The sequence below is a fragment of the Anas platyrhynchos genome, chromosome 13 (assembly GCF_047663525.1).
Source record: "Anas platyrhynchos isolate ZD024472 breed Pekin duck chromosome 13, IASCAAS_PekinDuck_T2T, whole genome shotgun sequence".
Classification (NCBI taxonomy): domain Eukaryota; kingdom Metazoa; phylum Chordata; class Aves; order Anseriformes; family Anatidae; genus Anas; species Anas platyrhynchos.
The window spans coordinates 12,613,389-12,634,219 of NC_092599.1; the positions used below are offsets into that span (position 1 = coordinate 12,613,389).

The 20,831-nt window shown below is 38.6% G+C and overlaps 1 protein-coding gene across 27 annotated transcripts in view; it reads right to left on the minus strand.

The window, feature by feature from the left end:
- SLMAP (sarcolemma associated protein) overlaps positions 1–20,831 on the minus strand; it is a 101,079-nt gene that overhangs the window by 74,589 nt on the left and 5,659 nt on the right. The window contains exon 1 of one of the 27 annotated variants that reach the window (XM_038186200.2): positions 2,994–3,132. The exons of the other annotated variants lie outside the window; for them this stretch is intronic. The gene's annotated coding sequence lies outside the window, so the exon portion shown is untranslated. Of the gene's footprint in view, positions 1–2,993; positions 3,133–20,831 lie in introns of those variants that run through there. 27 annotated transcript variants of the gene reach the window in all.

A 20,831-nucleotide genomic window follows, 5' to 3' on the forward strand; every position in this document is an offset into this window, starting at 1 on the left:
AAACATAGCCTCTGGCAAAAAGAAGTGTGATGGGAAGTTTATACTTAAAATATTCTTCTATATGAGACACAGGTAAGACATCAATGTTAAAATGATATTTTACACTGAGAGCAGTGCTTTTACTCCATGCTTGTGCACTCATCCAAAACTTTGCACAAAAGATGCTTCCATCTCTCTCTCTCTCAAATTTTATTTTTTATTTTTTAAACTGGAAACAACCAAGAAGAATAGAAGCATCATCAGAAAGGCTATTACCCTTGCTAACCTACCTGACCTCATACTCCTCTGGCATAACTGACTGCACTTTTAACCTCACAAACTCTTCTTAGAAACTATTTATAACCTAGTTTGACAGCTGTGAATTTAATAGCCCCCCCAAATCATTCTGTAACTGAAAAATGCCATAAAACACCCCATCATAGAAGGATGAGTCCTGAACATCCCCTACTGCACAGGAACACTTCATTACTCAAACTTCTATAATCAACATCCACGTAGAATGACATTGAAGGATGTGACCTGCAGCAATCCTAGGCACAATGCACAATAATCATTCTGCTTACTGAATAAAGTTTTCTGTGGTGAACAGAAGATGTGGAATAAGCTGGTTTGAAATGGTAAAAGTTACCCACGAACACTGTTCTGTCCGTAGATTATGCAAATAATCCAGAAACGCAGGCACAGTCAGGAGAAGCAAGATGACAAGATACTCGAGAAAAACCTTGATTTTTTTTTTTTTAAACCAAAAAATATGAGAACAGTATGCAAAAATAGATCTCTCTCTACATCAATGTCACTAGTTTTGATGCAAAAGACTATTTTTAAAAAGATGAGATCTAGAGGAAGAGATCTGATTTACAAGTAATTTGGTTTATATATAGCTGACTGACTTGCTACTGTAAGACATCTGTCACCATAGTTACTAATTACTACTCTTTAAAATACCTCTTTTACTTAAGTTTTGTCCTCACAGTTCGTAAGAATTTCCCCAAATCACCCTTTTGCTACAAATGCTGGATGACTTCACGACAAGCAGAAAAGATTTCAATTTTCTTCAGGGCTGAATCTTAACGTCGGTCACTTCACATACGGCCTGTTTTAAAACCCCTCTTTGGAAGTAACTCACAAAATAGCTACGGGCATTAACAGCATTGGAAAAGCAGCAGCGACTCCATTCTGAAAACAGAAGCAGGACCAATTTCCCAACTCGCTACAGATTTCACACAATTGTCTTGAGAGGGGAAAAAAAAATGCGAATTTTCAGCCTGAAGGTATTTGAAGGTATATTGCTGCTGCAAGTGCTAAGCTAAAGGAAACGAACAATAAAGTGCAATCCTGAGAATGGTTATTCACATGGTCCTGAGATGCCCAGACTGATTCATCAGACTACAAAAGCAATCTAATGAAGAGACTTACTTTGCATGACTGCTGTCACAGACAACGGTATCTTTTACAACATACAGATACTTTGAAAAAAAATATTTTTGTAGCTTCATATTAAAAACCTGGCTAGTGTTATGGATTCATACGAACAGTAAAGGATAAAAAACAGGTTTTCTAGAAGGATGTTGTACTTGTTGCTGAGTAAGCAGTTGTTCTGCTCTACTTAAGAAAGCTAGTTTTCTTATTATACAAAAATTATTACTATTATTACATTTAATATGGCTACTTATCATTTATCACAGTGATACCAGTGATTACTTTGTGTAATTTACATCAACTTCTATCACTATTCCAGACTTAACCTGGGGCAAACAAATGGACAAGGTGACTTTCTGACATTCCTCTCTATGTTACTGTGCTCTCCATAACAATCAATTATGGAAATACACTGCAACTCAATACAGCTCTAAAATAAAAAAGAAACAAAAAGACTGACTAGGTGATTACCCAGAAATCCAAACTTCTTCAGGATAACCACTTCAGATAGCACAAGAACCTCTAGGTGTAAAAAAACTGCAGAAATATTCATCAGTCCTGATGCCCTTGCATGAGTACTTTCCTCCAAAACTCAGCTCACTGCTCAGTACTCCTGTTTGCTGTAATACTTTTATGGGACTTTGGCAACATGAAATATTTGAACTTTGCAATAACGAAAGTAAACATTATCCTGAAGCGTGCAGTCCTGAAGACTGTATTTGTTGGAAACAGATATCCAGGTAAAATAAGCAAAGAATTATTAGCTCTACAAAGAACAGGTTCCCGCATAACTAATTTCTTTTCAAATGTGTGTTCCTAGAAGTCTGCAATTTATCACTGCAGTTTCTCACCTTTCTGCGCGAAAAGCACCTGTACTAAATTTCTTCACCAGGGAAGAATGTTAAAACTATTCAGAGAACTGAATTATTTATTCTTAAATTCACTATCAAGAGAAGTGATTACATGTGACAGTTACTTTCCCTGACCAACTTTAAAGGAATGCTTGAGTACAGGATAAAAAAAAAAAAAAAAAAGGCAAAAAACAGAAAACATGGTCTTGTCGCTGACTATAGTGATGAAAAGTGTGACAAAAAGGCAGGTTTGTCATGTGTAAGCATAACTTTGCTCTAATTTAAGACCAGAAGTAAGGCGTAAATCTCTTCTACTCCTTACATTTTTAAGAGGCTGACATTACTAAAATTTAGCACAAATAAAAATGAAACCCAAAGATCCATAACACCTACTAAAAGAAATGCTGAACTGTTTCAGTGGGAAGACGCTGGAGGACAGGCAGAATTGACAGAAAAAAGCAGAAGATAGATTAAGAAAATGCTTAAAAAATGGAATCCTGAAACACTACCAGGAGCTGGCACAGCAAAAAATTAGAAAAATAAATTCAACACTAACATTATCTGTTGTTTCTGCTTCCTCAAAAATCCTGAAGTAACTAGATAACTCATACACAAAAAATTAACTGAAATTGAAATTTTCCTTTAGAAATTTAATTAAATCACCAAACAATATTTTTCATTTGCAAGAAAGTGGAAAACAAAAGCAGAAGCCAACAAGATTACCCGATACTTTGCCAGATGAAGAGCCAGAAGAGAAAATCTGCTTTACGGCAGCAGAAAGCACGAGGCTAGTTGGTGTATCGGGAAACTCCAACTCTCATCCGCAACCCCAGGCATTCGGAGGTCGGTGCAGCACAGCAAAGGCTGCTAGCTATCTTGCCACACTGCTAAGTTTCTCCCTTTGGTTAATCATTACATCAAAGCTCCTCTACTCCTTGCGAAGGAAAAAAATCTCCCCTCACGTGTTCACTTTTAACTGTATAGAGAATACAGGAAGAATTTGCTGCTGGTTTAACCTTTCCTCGTTTCCACTCCTTCCGCATAAGGCCCTGCTGTGTTTGCCTACGGTCATTAACGCCGCACTACGGCTGGTTTATGGCAGAGAAAATTCCTGGTGATCACACAGCCAGATACAGAAAAAACACACGTTGGATTTCACAAACGTACCCAACTTAAAACATGGTCTGGGAAGCAATTTTCACAATAAAACTGTATGAAAACTTTTTAAAATCCCGAAGAACTAATGAGGGGTTCCTTCCTTTTAGCAAGGGTCAGGTGCCACCTGCAAAGACTTGGGATGTGACTGCAGTGCTTGGTGCTCACATCTGAGCAGAGCTGGGTAACTCACCTCTCCTTTACACAAAGCAAAGACGTCTTGCTTTCTGACACCATCTGCTCCCAAACTATTTATTAGCACAATAGTTTTCAAAACGTTCAGCACATTTCTAAACTGCAGTTAAAATGACTGTACTGGGATACGTTTTATGCTATAAACTCAATGCAGCCAATAAAGAGGCAGAAGCACATTTTCTAACTCAAAACAACTGCCTAAGCACAAGTGACTCTGCACTAATTTGAATCGTGTCAAACCAGATATTTCTGTAACAGGTCCAAAACACAAATATTTCCTTAACAGAGCACCGTGAGTTCGCTGCACACATCTCCACACTGAAAGCAGGGGGTCACCAGGGCACTTTGCTCCTCCATCTGTTTCTGAAAACTTCTCTGGGTCACGTAAAGACCAAAACATTTTTATTCTTTATAAGGACTAAATTAAATTTATTTCCATTCTGTGTTTTGAACTTGACCATTCCGTACAGAGAGCAAATGTAATTAACTGGAAACAAAACACTGTCAGAGAAGGGTGCGGCTCCGTCCAAAGACGGAAAATTCATTTTCCAGAACGGAGGAGAAATTTGACAATTGGGAGTTTATTTGTACTCAAGGCACTGCCAAGTCATACCTCCAACAAAGTGAGAGTGAAAATAGTCTGGGAGGAGGCTGGATTTATTTGCAACTCACTCTCAGGTCAAGACTTCCAAAGCAAGCAGCAATTGAAACGTTTGCAAACAACAGGCTGATTATTCCGGTGTCCTTTTGAGATCAATGATTAGACATGAAAAAAACGTTCACCGTTTTTCTAGCTTAAGGAAGGAAATACCTAGAGCACGCATCCACGTACTGAGACGAGTCTGCCAGTGACGCGATAGATGGTGCAAGCTGCTTCTGATGGGTGATCTTGGAGGGTGTTCGTGAGCCATCTGTGCAGCCTCCTGGGGCCGGAAAGCCAGCCCAGCCCCGGCAGAGCACAGGTAGGATGTTGAGGAGCAGGGTAATTGCTGTTTCAAGCACAGTGACTCACGATTTATACTGGTCTTAGCGAAGGGCAAAAATCACATCCATGGCATCTTGGGTTTACAGATTAAAAGCTTTGCTAACATGGCAAAACTTCCCAAGCTAATTATTGCAGCACAGCTTCCCATGCAAAAGTCTTTCAGTGTCTTTTTTTCTAGTTATTTTCCATCACTTCCACAAAGTCACCAGGGACTTCACACTGATAACACCATGCCCACGACTTTTGTTCTTCGGACAAGGTAAAGAAATCTGAATGCCTTTTCAAATCTCTTTGTCAATAAAAAAAGCACTCAGAACACGTGCAAATGCACATGACCAACCTGCCAGGGGGCACCAGGAGCACAGGGAAGGGAGCTGCAAAGCTCTGCTGGCAACCTCAGCCTTGCAGCTGCACAGCAGAGAGGGAAGGAGCCCACACCTATCAGAAATACATTATCAATCAACGTGCCTTATTTCCTTCTAAAGAAAAGTACAAGTACAAAAAGAACCTCCCTCTAGCACCAGTGGCTCTAGATTGTCACCCAAGAAATACCCCCCATGATAAATCTCATATGGGATTAAGAAGTAGATGCTTTAATTCCTTAATCAGCCATCAGGCAATTTTTCAAATGGCAGATCCTTCAGCGTATGAAAACCAGAGGCATCTACAGGCGGATCTCAGGTCATATTATCCAAAGGTCAAAACACAATATAACAGCATTCTTACCGACAGGATAGGCATTTGTAATTGCTAGAAACATGCAGTGGATTCTTTCCACAGTTCAGACCCTAAGACCACCAATATTAAGCGGCTGATTCCATGTAAGTGTATTTTCTCAGGTCATTCTTTGCACTTAGGTATCATCATCAGAAAAAAAAATAAATACTAATTTCACCTTCTTCCCCTGTCACCTTGAGCCTTTGGGGGGGGGAAAAAAAAAAAAAAAAAAGAGTTTGAATAAGCATTATTTTTTGATCCAGACTGATTAAAAGAAAAGAGGGTGGGAGGTATAGACAGTTTCCACCTGAAAAGTACATGCAAGACTATAGAAAGATGCCTGGTCTCTGGCTAATGTGCTTTTCCATGCAGCTACCCACTAAGGGACCTTGTCCTGCTTAGCGTAGTGGCCTTGTACATTATTCATCCATGAATGAAGGGCCATTAAGTGATTTTTCTCATTAATTCAGTCATGATACTTTAAAGTAGGCAAAAATAAATATATAAAGGCCAGCTGTAGAGAACATATAAAGCAAAACTATCCTGCCTACCAAGAAAAGCTACTGAACAGAACAGAATAACTAAAAGTGAAATTAGTGTAGGCCTAAATGACTTGAATATGCTTTAAAATAATAATAATTAAATAAAATCCAATCAACTAAAAGGTGAACCTTACCAAAAGATTAGCAGCCTCGCCAAAAGGTTAGCAACATCACGTAACTCTTCCCATGTGGTTGCCAAGGGCATGTCCCAAAAGGTTTAACTAACATACCAAAGAGGCCCAAATAATATTTTCTTAAGATTAGGAAATAATTAAATTATACATGAAATACTTTTTTTTTTTTAAGTACACCACAGTAATTATGGCCAGTATCCCCTATCAATTTACATAACATCAATATTATGTTTTTTCTTTGTAAAATCTTGGTGTTACTCATTTGACAAGGAAACAGCATGCAGTCCCACAGACCAACAACGAAAAAAAAAGACAGTTTGAAAATGTCTTTTTTCAACTATTTAAACCTGAGTTGCAACCACTAGAGGGCAACAATTACACACACACATCCAAATTTGGTAAAGTGAACAAATTCAATGGAAAAAAAAAAAAAGCACCTATCACAAAATAAATCAGGTCTGTTTATTTTATTTAAGCATTTTTCATACTGAGTCATTAACTGTAGTATATATATCGTTGTCTAAACTGTGAATTCCATCTTTACAGTCTAAAGTCTTCATACAGAAGCAATGTTTAAACTACAACATTCACATTAACAATTCTTCTGCTTCTCAGATTTGAAAATCAGGTTTCTCACCTTCAGTGTTCCTGCTACCGAAATTACGTAAATTACTGAAATTCTATCCAGAGTAAGCATGTGTAAAAATCATAATGTTGTCAAAGCCTTTTCAGATTAAACATAGGAAGTGAACTTCCTATTCAGTGGTAAAAAAAAATACCGAGCTAGAAGTTGGCCATATGCTCCAAAAGAACTGGAATCACCATGCAGATTTTTTCCACGTCTAATCAGCAGTTCAAAAATATTGCTGTTCTGAGAACAGGGAGGCTTTTTCTTCACAAAGGGTTTTCCTGAAATGTGTTATTGGCATTTAATATATTAAGTTTTGCTACCATTCGTTATCCAGACTCTCGGAAGAACAAAAGAGAAAGTCCAGAAACTAAAGCAAATCAGCAGATTGAGTCATTTACTAAAAGAACGAGCATTAAGCTGACTGGGAGAAGAACATGCGTTGGTAACCCTAAGCAATAACATTTAAAGAATTGTTTCAAGATCTACAGTTCCATTAGGACGCGGAAGGAAACTCAGCAAGCTTGGTTTCTGCAGTCATTAAGAATGATAATGACACTGAATAAATGTTCGATGCATTCAGGCACGCATCAGATCAGTCCCATCTGAAGGAAAACAAAAACCAGATGAACCCTCAAATTCAGTTCACATGAAACTCCGGCTGCACCCCCAGTGTAAACACAGCCTTGCCACAAAAAAACAAGCTTGCTCTTAAGTAGCAAGCTTTCACATACCAGGAGGCTTGTCATCCCAACTTAAATTTAATATGGCTGTAGACAAGACTATTTATACTTTGATTAAAGAAAAATCAGCAAGTCTTTTACGCTACCTATAATTAGGTAGCATAGTCTAGTATTAGTATGAAGTTTTAATAACCTTGAATTAGGATTAGATGTTATCCATAGTTTGCTTCAAAGGAAAATAACTTGGGTTTCTGCGAATTGGCAGCATTAAGGGCAACATGACTACACACAAATTCAAGAGAAATGTTCCCTCATTGTTTCTTCTGTACTCCTCTGAATCATAGTTTTCTCCTGCAGCCTGGCAGTGTACTGAGGTCCTATGCAAATACCAGGCATATCAAAACCTGTAGATGATGCAGCCAGCCAGAACGTTTTGTTGGATTATTGTAGCTTTGCATTATTTCAACACCATCATTTATAAAAATAAATAAAAAATTGACTCTTTTGCTAGAACAATTTACTAGATGGATTTTTACAAAGTGTTTACCTGTCGAAAACACGTAAAACGCTTCAGATTAAAGGCTGCCTGCCCAGTCTTAAAACAAGATGCTATTACTATAATATGAATGATCATTTTATATAGAGATCAGTAACAGCTCTCCTTCTTGCTTGTATACAGATCCATGTGAATATTCACTGAAGCTACATAACCTGGAAGATAAAGGCAATAAATGAAGGGTAAGATTCTCTTACATCAAAGTACCTTTCCATGCTGCTTCCCTTAGTAGGCAGTAATTAGCCTGCCTATTGCGGGCTTCAAAAGGAGGAAGCAAGTCCTTTTCCTGCGGGATCTTAAAACTACCTCCTTCCTCTGTTGCCATCTGACAGCAGGAGTTTGAAGAACCACCTTAATTTTAGATACTCTTAAATAAGAGATTCAATGGCAGTTCCTGGAAAGAAACGTGCACACAAGCTCAGCCTGTACACATCTCCTGGCTTTACTGGACAGCACATTCCTTGACAGCACTCAGTATCCCCCAGCTAAGTTTTCAGGGAAGTGTCAGGAGTCAGTTCTCTGCTTTCTTTGTGTATTTCAACATCTTGCATCCTGACAAGTTCCCTCTTTCTCACCAGGTCTATGCCATGCAGCAGTAACGTTTCGCAGGGCACCCAACTGCAGGGAAGGCGAGCTGGGCAGCGTGCAGCCTCTCTCTTCTCCCAGCCATCTGCTTTCAGAGCTGCTCCACGCCGCGTCCCCAGCTTCCTCCCCGTTTACTTGCTCTGGTTTCTTTTGGAAGAAAAACTGGGCATGTGGAGGAACCAAGCACAGCCGGGTCCCCTCCCACCACAGAACTGAGATGTGTCCAAAGCATGTAAGTGACCAAAACACACCACTGAACATCCTGCACTATAGGTTCAACCTTCAGTAGAAGGTATCTTAAAAACCAGGGAGTGCTGCACTTGCAGACAAATACTTTAGGAAATTCTTTACAAGCTCTCATGGGACGAATAAACTGCTTTTGTTTTTTCCCCTGGTGTTTGTTTATTCCATGGCTTGCTTTTCTCATCTCTTTCTTAAAGTTAGGTACAAGACCAAATAAGCACTTAACCAATGTCCCCCCCCCTTTACACTGTTAAATTGCACTTTTCACACCAAATTCAAAGCTGGACAGCTTGAACAGCCTATCTACCTACAGGCTGCACACATGGGACAGCATGCCAGCTTCCAGGCTCAGCAGCTCACTGTCTCCAGACTCCCAACACCAGTCACTCGAGCACAGGTAACCAGAACCAGCTCAAAGCATCTCACTCGTTATCGTCCACCACCAGCCAGCAGCGTTTACCTTCTCTGAGTTTCTCAACAGTTTTATAACCTCAGTGTTTCTTAATAAGCGCATCAGGAGTGGTGACGTTTTCCTCACTTCCTTTTGAAAGGTTTAGCTTGAACATTTAAATAAAAGAAACAGTAAACAAGAGTGTTAAGCCACAGCGACAGTTCAGAGTAACAACATGAAAAAGAAAAATCCCAGGCCAACTCACACAGATATTAATCTGATGAAAACCAGCAGGCATTTCAAATTCACTGAACTCAATACTTTATTTCTAACTATTCTACCAATGTCTAAACTATTGTGTTTAAAATAATTTACAAATATACTAAACAATTTTAGAAAATCTCTCTGTATTTAATCATTCATGTATTCAGTGTCTAACTGGCATTTTTTTCCCTTAACTTTAAGAGAACATTATAGGCATTAAGCAAAGCGATTCACTCAACAGTAAAATCCTGTAAGTTGCAGTAAAGTATCATTGCAGTGGGCCAGAACGCCACATTTCTTTCTCAGTAAGATGAGAATTATTAGAAAACTTTATTCAGGAAGAACCATCACCTTTCACTCTTCCACTCCCCTCTTTCTAAACGTTTACGCTTGCATTACAAATGCATATTTACAGGCATCTTGCTCTACAAACTCCAGGAGCAGGAGAGGTGTGCCCATGGTGAGTCAACAGCTGGAACCTCCACAACACTTAACTACAAAGATTACTGCTTAACTGCTCTCAGATTTATGTGTAGCCATCATTTTAACTGAAAATTCAGTATGTACCAGAAGAACTCAGTCCCTAAACCATTTCAAGAATAAAACAGAAATAAGATTTAAAAAAGAAAAGCCTTAATTCAGCCAAATAATAAAATACTCTCCTCATTTTGGAGCACAGAAATCATTATAAAGCAGTACTTAATCCTCCTTATCTTACATTAAGAGTCACTCTGCAAATACGTAACTAAGAGCAAATAAAGATTTAATTTGAGCAACTGTATTTTTACTTCCCACATTTTACCTGAATTTTTGTTTTCCATTCATTTCCGATACTGTTTTACATGGATGTTCAAACTTAGCAGATCAAAATCGCTATTTGCAGTCACAGAGAGTCTCAGAAAAAAATAAATGCCTTGGATTTCTGAAGACAACTATTAGAACTTTTACATTCTGCAGATATGAAAAGTAATCCCTCGTGTCATTTTGAGGACACAAACATTTATCTCTACGTAGTATCAACTACAGTGTAAACTGAATTTTATGAAATAACATATTCAAAACTACACCAACTATAAACTCTTTGAGCTGTGACAACAAAGTAAATACACATCAGCAGCTCTATGCTGCTAATTAAAATACAAAGCAAAACCACTAAAGCAAACCCTCAAATCCAATGCTTTCCATTAGAGAGTCACAAAAACCTTCAAAAAATCTATTTTAAACCCATTTAAAAACAGGTGAAGTGGTAAACAAGAAGTCTCCATAGAACAAACAGTTATGGCACAGAGACTGCATATTTCTCACTGTGCTCAGGACCAGCCTTACGTGGACATATGGAACTACTCTCCCTAACATCTTTAATAGAAGACGACCTACCTTACATTTGCAATGAAAACTCTGATCAAGAAACATTTATCTTGCTGCACAAGAAGCTAATGATAAATGCTATTCCTGCATTGCTCACAAAGATGGCTCCACTTATCATGTTAAGAGTATTTCCATAGAACTGAAGAAATTCAGCTGAGAGAAATACGCATTCTTAAAAATGAAATATGCAAGCAGTAAACTTAACAGAAATTTTTCAAGGAAAAGCTTTGTTACCTTAAATGATAACTAACCTTTACGATGATTTTTTTCACCAGCATAGAAGTCTTCTCGTCAAGTACTACACTTAATGGTAGAAGTAAATTTAAAAAGGAGAAGTGGTAATACATGTTTCCTGTTATGTGAGGTTTTTTTTCTTTTTTTTTTTTTTTTTTTAAGAGCAACTTGCAATCTGAAGTGTGTAATCTAACTTCAATTGTTGTAAAGTTTCAATATTCCCTTTTGCATCACTCCACCCACTTGCAACATCAATCACCTGGTCTCTCTCCCATCTTCACTAAATCTTCAACAGCATCAAACTCCGTGGTGTATCCTCACTGCCGTGGTGCTTGTCTCATTTGACTCGTTTACCCCTAACACTGAAAAGTCATCTGTGCACGAGTGCTGCTACAAAAACCTGGACAAAACTGCGAGGAACCAAAGCTGCAGCTGAGACAGGACACTGCCACAGCCCCTGGGAATCCTGCCTTCCTGTGCTGCAGAGAGGGACGGCAGGAAGGGGAAGGTGGCAGGCAGGATCACAGTGACTTTCGGGAAGACACGTATAGACTATGTAGTACCCGGTGAGAAAGGGGTGCTTGAAAACAGACAGCAAGTAGACAGGGCAGCTCCTTATGAAAGGCTGGAGTTTTTTTTCTTCCTCGTGAATGGGCGGAATAGAGGAGCACACAGCCTAAAGCACAGACAGGGGAGCCGATGTCTACGGCCAAGCTGTTGTCCGAGCAGCCTGAGTTAAGGGTAGGTGTGTGGATGGCAGGACGGATGGGGCACCAGTCATGGAGAAGGGCTCATCTGACTTCCAAGAACTACTTTGGGAAAATTACCAAGAAAACAGCCAGAACACCCACAACAAAAACTAAAGCACTCACAGCAACATATGCACTAGGTCTCAAGTGAGCTAGAAATACAAAACAAGGATCACTTCAGTCTGATGCTGTAGCTCAATGGTGCCTTTGTTGCCTACTCCATTTCACTCTCTGTTAGCTTACTGGCAAGAGCATCTTGTTCTCAATGACAATTGTCAACCACATGCTCAGAAATACGTAGGTTCAGTGATGTTGGACTTTCTAAAAAAGATATTTTCACTGGACAAAATACAGATCACATTGACAAGGTTTTGCTTCATGCTATTTGATTTAGCTGTTTTGTGAAGGGAGCTAGAAAGTACATATTGAAACAAGTACTTTTTGAGGTGGACTGAAATCCTTTAAGACAGGAGAACTGGAAACTAAAGAGCACGATCACTCTCTGAACTGCAGCACTGAGTCTTGCAGAAAGTCTTGCAGAAAGTAACGAAGACTCCATCTTCTACCAGTTTTCATAGTCCAATTTCTCATTAGCACTGTGGAAAGATGCAAGACATACACACTTCCTGCTGCAGGACACTTAAGTTTTACCCAAACATTGTACCAGCATAACCGAAAAAAATTTAATGCTTTACTTTGTGAAGAGCAATCATTCATGCCTATTTTCCAGATGTTGAAGTCATAACACTCAAGAAAAACTTGAAAGTATTTAAATATTTCCAAAACTCTAAAGTTTGGTTTAATACACTATTAATATGTTAAGCAAATATATTAATTATTATAATTCAGGCATTTAAATGCTAATGTCCTTACTATATCTCAAGTGTAGGCAGGTGTCTAAGTGCTTTGCACTTTAACTGAGCTGCACTGTAACTGACTTCACCACTTCTGTCTGTATCAAATAAATATTCAGGACATTCCTCCCATCGCCGTTCTTCAAGCAAGGTCACAAAGCTCCTTCTAAAAGCTTGTTTTCCGAAGCAGATAAACTTTCTCCTCCCTCCTCTAAGATGCCAACAACCGAAGCTCATACTTCAAAGGCCGCATTAAAAAAGTAAATTCTCATATATCTAACACTATTTCAGTTGGTCATAAATACAGTCCATCAGGAAAATAAGGAGCTCATCCCAACCAGAAGAGAGTCAACATAGCTCATGCTTAAAGCAAAAGAAAAAAACTTGCAAAAAGCCCTGAAGACCTGCATATTGACACGGTTAAAGAAAATTGCCCTCCTGGCCAGCGGTATGAGTGAATGAAGTGCATCTAATACCTTTTTTTTCCTTTTTCTGATTTATTACTGATGTTCTTCCACTGAAATGGGACATTTCATCAAGAATTATAAAAAGCACAAACAATGAGAAATTCTACTGCAACCTGAAATGTAAGCAATTCAAATTCTATTTTAGTATTTCCGTGAGCACAATGAGGTAATAAAATACCACAAAAGGAACAACAACAGGGAAAAAAAACAAACAAACTGGAAGATCAGTAGCAGGGCATCCCCTCCACCCACTGTAGCTTCTCTAGCTTTATGGAATATAAACCCCAGAGCGTGAACTATAAGCAAAAACCATAAAAGCAAAGGCTGAATTGGCCCATTTTTCATATTTGACTCAGTATACTCCCTAAAACCCTTTTTAACATCCTAGCAATTACACAGCCACTAGTAATACTAAAACTGCAGAAAGCTGCCCGCTTGCTTTGGTGTGAAATATGTTTTGCTTATGTGTTCTCCCCACGTTATTTGTTATTTTAAACTACAACCAGAACTTCCCATAAGCTGCAACTTCTCTTCAGATTGAAGGGACTATTCCTAGAAAGCATTTCTGCCCTTTGTTGTTTGCTGCTTGCTTATACTCCCGCTCTCTCATCCACTAAACGCAATCAGTTCTAAAATAAAAATGCAAGTTGGCTGTGTAATGCAGTAATTCAGTTCTGAGTTAAAAAAATGTTTTCTGACCATATATAATCACTGATTCCCATTCTAAAAGTGACCCTGCCATAAAAGCTCCCTACCGAAATGCAATTTCCCAATATATCAGCATTTACTGTTGTGTTAGTAAATGCTAACAGCCTGGCCCACAATAGCTTAGGACTCAGAAGCCCAGCAGCTGCCCACACATACTCTTAGCTTCCAGGTACGGACTAAACGAAAGTACCTCATATTTGTCATAGACATGACCATTCACACAAAGGCAGCCACTCTTGAACAGACACTTGTTAAGCCACCAAACTTTTATCAGTGGCAAGAATACTTAGCTCCTGCACAGTCAAGGACTAGAAATTTCAAATAAAATAAAAAAAAATCTAAGAGGTTTTTTTGTTTGCTTGTTTTGGTTGGTCAAAAAAAGAAATCTGAAGTAAACCCCTCAAATCTGGAAGGTCGGTTGTTGCATTTCCTTTTTCTCTTATTTTTTAACACAGCATCAAGCAATTTCTCATGTTTTATTACAGCTTAAAAAAAGCAAAACAGAATGAGAGGTTCACCGGATCTTTACTCTTTAATTGCCAAGTAATTTGTAATTTTAGTACTAAAGAGGAAATCAAGAGTGTCTTGGAAAAACAGCTTCAACCTGATGGTACCAGAAAAGTTTTCCTCAGTGCTAACACCAAAGACCTCATTAAACACCACCAGGCAAAAGCCTCCTTTCGGATGCAGATAATGGACCTCAATTTCAGAACACTAAAATATACAAATTACCAATTCTAAGCACCGTCAGCAATTAAGTAGAATTAAGAAGGAATACTTAGGAAACCTCAGCACGAGTACAACAGTGGAATAAAAGCATTACTTTTTCCAAATGCCCACAAGTATTAGCAAGCACTTACTATTTCTTACATCTTTCTATTAACTGCAGTGTTTGCACTGGATAGGAGACAATGCAGAGCTTTGGTTCAGCTTTGCTCACCTATGTAAAAAACTGTCTAAAGCAGCATTTAAAGCATCATTATGTAACGTACTTTTTAGACTTAATTTAGGTTGAGGCATGACACCAGCAGACAGATCCAGTCACTGACATAATGTAACAAGATTACAGCTCCCCTAACATTACTCAAAACTACATCCTCATTAAAGGTTTTTAAAGGATACTAAAAAGCAATTATTTTTGTAAATCTTTTGGAAACAAAACTGCAACTATAAAGGAAGATGTGCACAGCAAGTTTAAACTATAAAATACATCAAAGAGCACAAGTTACAGATCTCACAAGAAAGACTAGTCATCATCATTCTTTAATATTAGATCATAAAACTTACATCATCATCTCAAACTCATCCAGTACCATCTACCCCGGGGAAGACTCGAAATAAAGCTTTGTGGGAAAGGGAAGAAGAAAATTGAATGCACTTTGATTTGATCATCCAGCGGAGACCAAATAACCCCACCTGTCCTTATGTCTGCATAGAAGATCATTCAATTTCAGGCACATTTACACCATGCTATGAAGCAGGGAAAATCCCAGAACAAGGATAACTGAAAGAGCCCCCAGGAATGCAATCTGGATCTCCCAGAGTAGCTCAAAGAAGTCTGGGCAGCTGTGTTAGTGCAGTGTTTTTACCAAATTAACACCTCTCAAACCCATTTCTGGAATGTGGGGTCAGATTATCTCAACCTGAAGCTAAAAGGTAGATAGATCTTTATTAAAACTCTCTGAAGGCAACAGCCTGTGATGGGATGCATGTATAACCTGCGCTGACTGAGTAGGTGGCAGAGCGATTGTATACAGATTCCAACACAGAAAACAAGTTTTGAAAGTTGTCAGTGTACGTCAACACATTTGTTCACGTACAAAAACCACCAAACATTTTCCCTTCTGTTTATGTGATAGTTAAAAACCACCCAAAACAAACAGTGTTTTAATTTTCTAATTAACAGTCAGATTCATTAATTTAACCAAAAATCAGGATGAAGCTATGGTAAAGAGCATTCAAAGTGACTAAAAATAACTGCATTTCTGTATTACCATAAAAGTAGTCCATCAGTTCCTCCTTTAACTCTTTAGGAAGGTCTCTGTCCACAGACCAAATCTCCGGCTTATAGTCACAAACAATATTTATATACCCACTGAAATCCCCGCCTAAACAGCACAATTGTAGCTTTATCTAGTGTCAGCTAGCCACATAGATTTCAAAAACAGATATGCCTTTTCTATGATGATTTGTATTCTCGTCTTTCTCCTACAGACTCTGGAATATGCAGTCCAGGAAAAGTTCTCGAAGACGAAGATTTAAAAAACCAGTTTCCCCTTTTTAAAAACTCAAAGGAAGTGGTGGTTGAGAGCTGTAAGTGAAAGTGTTGAATTATTTCCACCCCTATGGAACTAGGAGAGAATTAGGAACATGATTATGTCTTTCATCTAGTACTTCTTTTTGTCAAGTACATTCTAAGAAAATTTCTAGCTGACATATTTTGGTGGGAATTTTAAGTTACACCATAAAATTAGTACTCCAGGTATTTCATAATACTAGATTTATATATATAATTTATATATATGTATATATACATACACACATACTGAAAGTTCTAGATCCTCAGCACAAATACAGCTTAAGACAATAGCAGTATCAGACAGCCTACCTAGCAGATATGCCTGACCCCATCCTTACAAACTTATTTTGTTGTTGCTGTTAAGGATTAATTCTGTACCCAAAATTCTATCCCAAGATCACAAGCAACCTTATTAGTCCTGCTGAGAAGCTAGATGACTTCCAGAGGCACCTACCAACCTAACTTATTCTGTGACAACCCGTCCATACCATGCAATTTGGCAGCCCTTGTTCATATCATTCTAACTTTCTTCCAAGTAGATACCACTCTAGCTATATTAATGACTTACAGCTCTGCAACCTACAGAAACAAAAGATATTTAAACTTATAGTTTGTTCCTTAATAATATAATATTGACTCCACATAGCCTTAAAAATCCTCTGACATTCAGCAAAAGGAATCCCTTTAACGACAGCAAGAAAATAACAAGGGGTTGAGATTACCTATCTAGAGCAAAGATTAGAAGAACATTTTGTCTGCAGAGTGGATTATTTCACATCCAAATATAAACAATTGGTTTGGTTTGGTTCTGTTCCTCCCCACAAACAAAATTGAAAATGTTAAGAATTTCAAATAATTCATTATGTCTCCTGAAAGCTTTCAGAGTCTTCAAGCACCTGGAAATGGTAAATCTAAGTACAGAAAACAGCAATGCTAGAATAAAATTGCAAGTAATAATGCCATCAACGTTGATTTGCAATGCCACTGCCTGTCAGTTCATTCAACTATCATAGCCAACAACCAGACGAAGAGAGAGTGGCCAATTAATTGTGCCAGAAATCACTGGAAAGGTCACCAGAAATTTAAAAGGCAAACAAGCAGACGGGCTAAAAGCCCAGCTCTGCAAAACCAGGAGATCTGGCTTCTACCCCATACGGTTAAGTATCACACTTCAGGAAAAGAAATTTAGTAACAGAAAACAAGACAAAGTCATCAAAATCTGTTTTTGTTTCATTTTGGAGAAGGGAGTAAAGTGTTAAACAAACAAAAACCTTTTACAGAGCATTAATATTGCATCATCGAAAAGATACCAAAGTTTTAGAAAATCTATGTGTAAACGTAATCTTGCTCAACATCCAGAAAAGGCACAACTCTGACAAAGTGCCAGTTAAGAATATAAAATGCTGTATCAGGCAAGACCGATGGCATATGCAAATAGCAGCAGCCAGTACCAAATGTCCTCAAAAGAACGTGCTGTACAAATGTCTATTTGGCCCATACCAAAGTTTTTCTTCTTTGATTTGAAACATAAGCATTTCGACTCCTTCCTTTAAAAAGGTTTCTAGTCTATACACAAACATCCACAACTTTTTTTTACCTTAAGCTCTTGCATTAATTTTATTTTTATGGAAGACATATTACAGCTGAGAATATACAGAACTGAACCATTAACTAGTGTATAACTTACTTTGGCAAAAATATTATACATTCCTCAAGCCCTTAACTATCCTTGACTAATCCCAGTACTTTTAATATTTACTTTTTATGTTTGCAAGTTTACTGCTAGGGCTTATTGTGCTTTTCCACTCAACTACAGCGTTAATTCAGGATTTGAGACTTTCTGTCATAAGCCTGCTGGAAGTTCATCATTATTTTTGAGATTGAAATGAACTCTAAGACATCGCTCAATCACATACCTGTGTGTCTGGTGCAAGGTAACGCCAAAATTGTATCTGATTGATCATCTGGCTCCAGCACAATTATTTTTCTTTTCAAAAAGGAAACTGCTCAGAGTCTCTGGCACACATCTTGTGGGGGCTTAAGATGGTGCAGCCCACTCCCTTTTCTGCCAGAGGTTCTCACTCCTAAACCAGACTGAAAAAAAGGTGCGGCTCTACTGGACAAAAACCTGACAGTGCTTCAAGCCTTCTGCCCTCAATTCTGAACAGGGCAGAAGAAACATGAAGAAATACTCCTAGAAATTCAGACAAGTTGGGAACACCAATGCATTGCCACAGCAAGACTTAACTTGGAGTTCTTCGATGATCCAAACTCAGCAAGTTAGTAACATCAACAGGAAGCAATTATTGATGACTCAAAAAAAATAAAAATAATCCAGAGACAACAAACAATCATATAATTTAGTAGCAATAGCCTGTAAAATTGCTAGCTTTAGGGACGGAGACAGCATTCTTCCTTCCCTGTCACTTGCCAGGTTGGTCTGTAAACAATGAAGTTCACACCACTTTCATTTTACATTATCTATTAAAAGAAATGAAAAAAACAGAACGCAATAAATCAGCTGATGAATTTGTCTACACATTTTGCAAAGTTTCAGCCAGATCAGATTGAAATCAACTCAAAGCAGTGCACTGACACAGATAAACACTACTAACCCACACGGCTCCTTAAAGGACACAAATTCAACTACTTTTGCTAGATAATGAAGCAACCAAAACTGTTCAAACTCGCTAAGAAAAATGAGAGAGCAAAACAAATGAAAAGTATTTCTCCAGTATAATGTAAATCTGCCTGCCAAAGAGCAATGGATTACTGCAAATAACACATGGAAGTTTTTCAAATAAAAAGTTTACACGATTTTGAATAACAGAGGTGTGTTAGGGAGCAAAGTTTTACATTTATAAGCACAGAACCAGGAGCAAATGCAAACCATGGCATCAGAGGCCTAAGGAAAACACATTTACTGGCCTTCATTACTGCTAAGTAACATAATTCATTTGAGGTTTGTAAAAATTCATTTCAAATACAAAAGGGATTTTTGTTTGTTTTTAAAACCTAATCAATGTGTTGGCGTTCCTGGCTCAGTACAGATGCATCATGACTGCAGTGGATCAGCTCCAAGAATTACAGTATTAGCTCTGCAGCAGTGGCTCTAGATGGTATCGCTGCAGGGAAATCCTTATCGGCAGCAGCTCACCTCTGCTATAAATGGCTAGCCGACCTTCTACATGGCTTCTAACGGAAACATTTTGGTGAAGTTTGCCGAAACTGTTAACACCCTACTCTATCCTACTTACGATTATACCAGCATAAAATTAGATAGTTCATTCAGGGTGAGGAGCACTTACATAAAAATATTAACAAGTATCTGTACGGGCTGGCTGATCTCACCCTCTCACTAAAAGCATCTAAGCACTGAAATTTCACCTCGGAGCATTAGGGAAGATCCCAGGTCAGTCTCCCAGGCCGCTTGGAATAAACAATCAATGTCTGGAAGATAGAGTATCTCTTCAGCAGACACTGCAGACTGCAAGCACAGAGCAACACTGAAAACACTGATAGCACTATTCGGCTCTCAAAGACAATTGTAACAATGCTGAAAAGAGGTATTACAGGAAAAATAAACATCAGACATGTCACCTACCTAAGAAATGCTATCCATACATGACAAGTTAAACATTTGATACATAGACCACCACCACGCAGCCCAGAGTATCATACAGGTATCTCTATAGGTGGCAGCAGAAATAACCTCTCATGAAAATCCTGCAGCCCCAAATACCATTTTTCATATCCCACTAAGTTCTGTGAAACAGATTTATTCAATCACTTTTGAACATACACCATGTCCTAGGCAGGTGTCCTATACTTTGAGTCTTCCTGAAGTCTTGATCTCCACACAACATAATATGTAATGTTATTTGAACAGCATAATTCCTTTCTATTTTTTTTTTCTTCCACAGTCAAAATATATTTATCCCTTGTATAATACAGCAAGAAAAAAGAGCAACTAATCTTCTGAGTCCCATTTACCAATGTGTTTCTTAAATTGTTGGTCCAAATTGGATGTAGTACCCTAGACATGACATAACAAAATGTTGAGGGGGATAATCACTGGCTGTGCTCCTCTTATTACAGCCTAACACGTTCTCAGCCTTCTTTGCTACTTAGGCACACTACTGGATCCTGTTCAGCCTGCTGTGCCCACAAGAACTTATCCAAGTCCTTTCTAGCAGAGCTGCTCCCCAGGCAGTTGGTCCCTAGCCAGCAGAGCTGTACAGGGTTCCTCCTTCCCAGGCGCAGGACTTCACATTTGTCCCTGTTTGGGCTCCTGAGGTTTCCTTCCACAAGGCAGCGTCCCTCTGGATGGCAGCCCTGTCCTCAAGCGCATCAACTTCATGACCCTGCCTTGGAGAGTGCACTCCAGTACCTCCCTCAGGTCACTGATAAAGATGTTAAATACAAGAGGTCACAGTACAGGCTCCTGTAGCATTCTGCTCATTACCAACATTCAGGTGGATTGCCACCTATTAGCCACTACTCCCCAAGCTTCATCCTCCAACCAGTTGTGTTTTTTTTTTAAATCATCTACTTGTTTAGCTGTCCAGACCACAATGCCCTACCTGGGACAGAAGACTTCCATGGAAAACGCTGTCTTCAGCAGGGCTTTTGACAACATAAATAGTGTGCGCTGCCTTCCCCTGCACACAAATGTAGTGAATTATTCATAAAAGGCAACCACACTCACTAGAGATGATTTGTCCCTGCTGAATCTGTGCTGACTTTTACCAAATCACCTCTTTCACGTGGCCAAAAATGTGTTCCAAAACTTGTTCCAAGACTT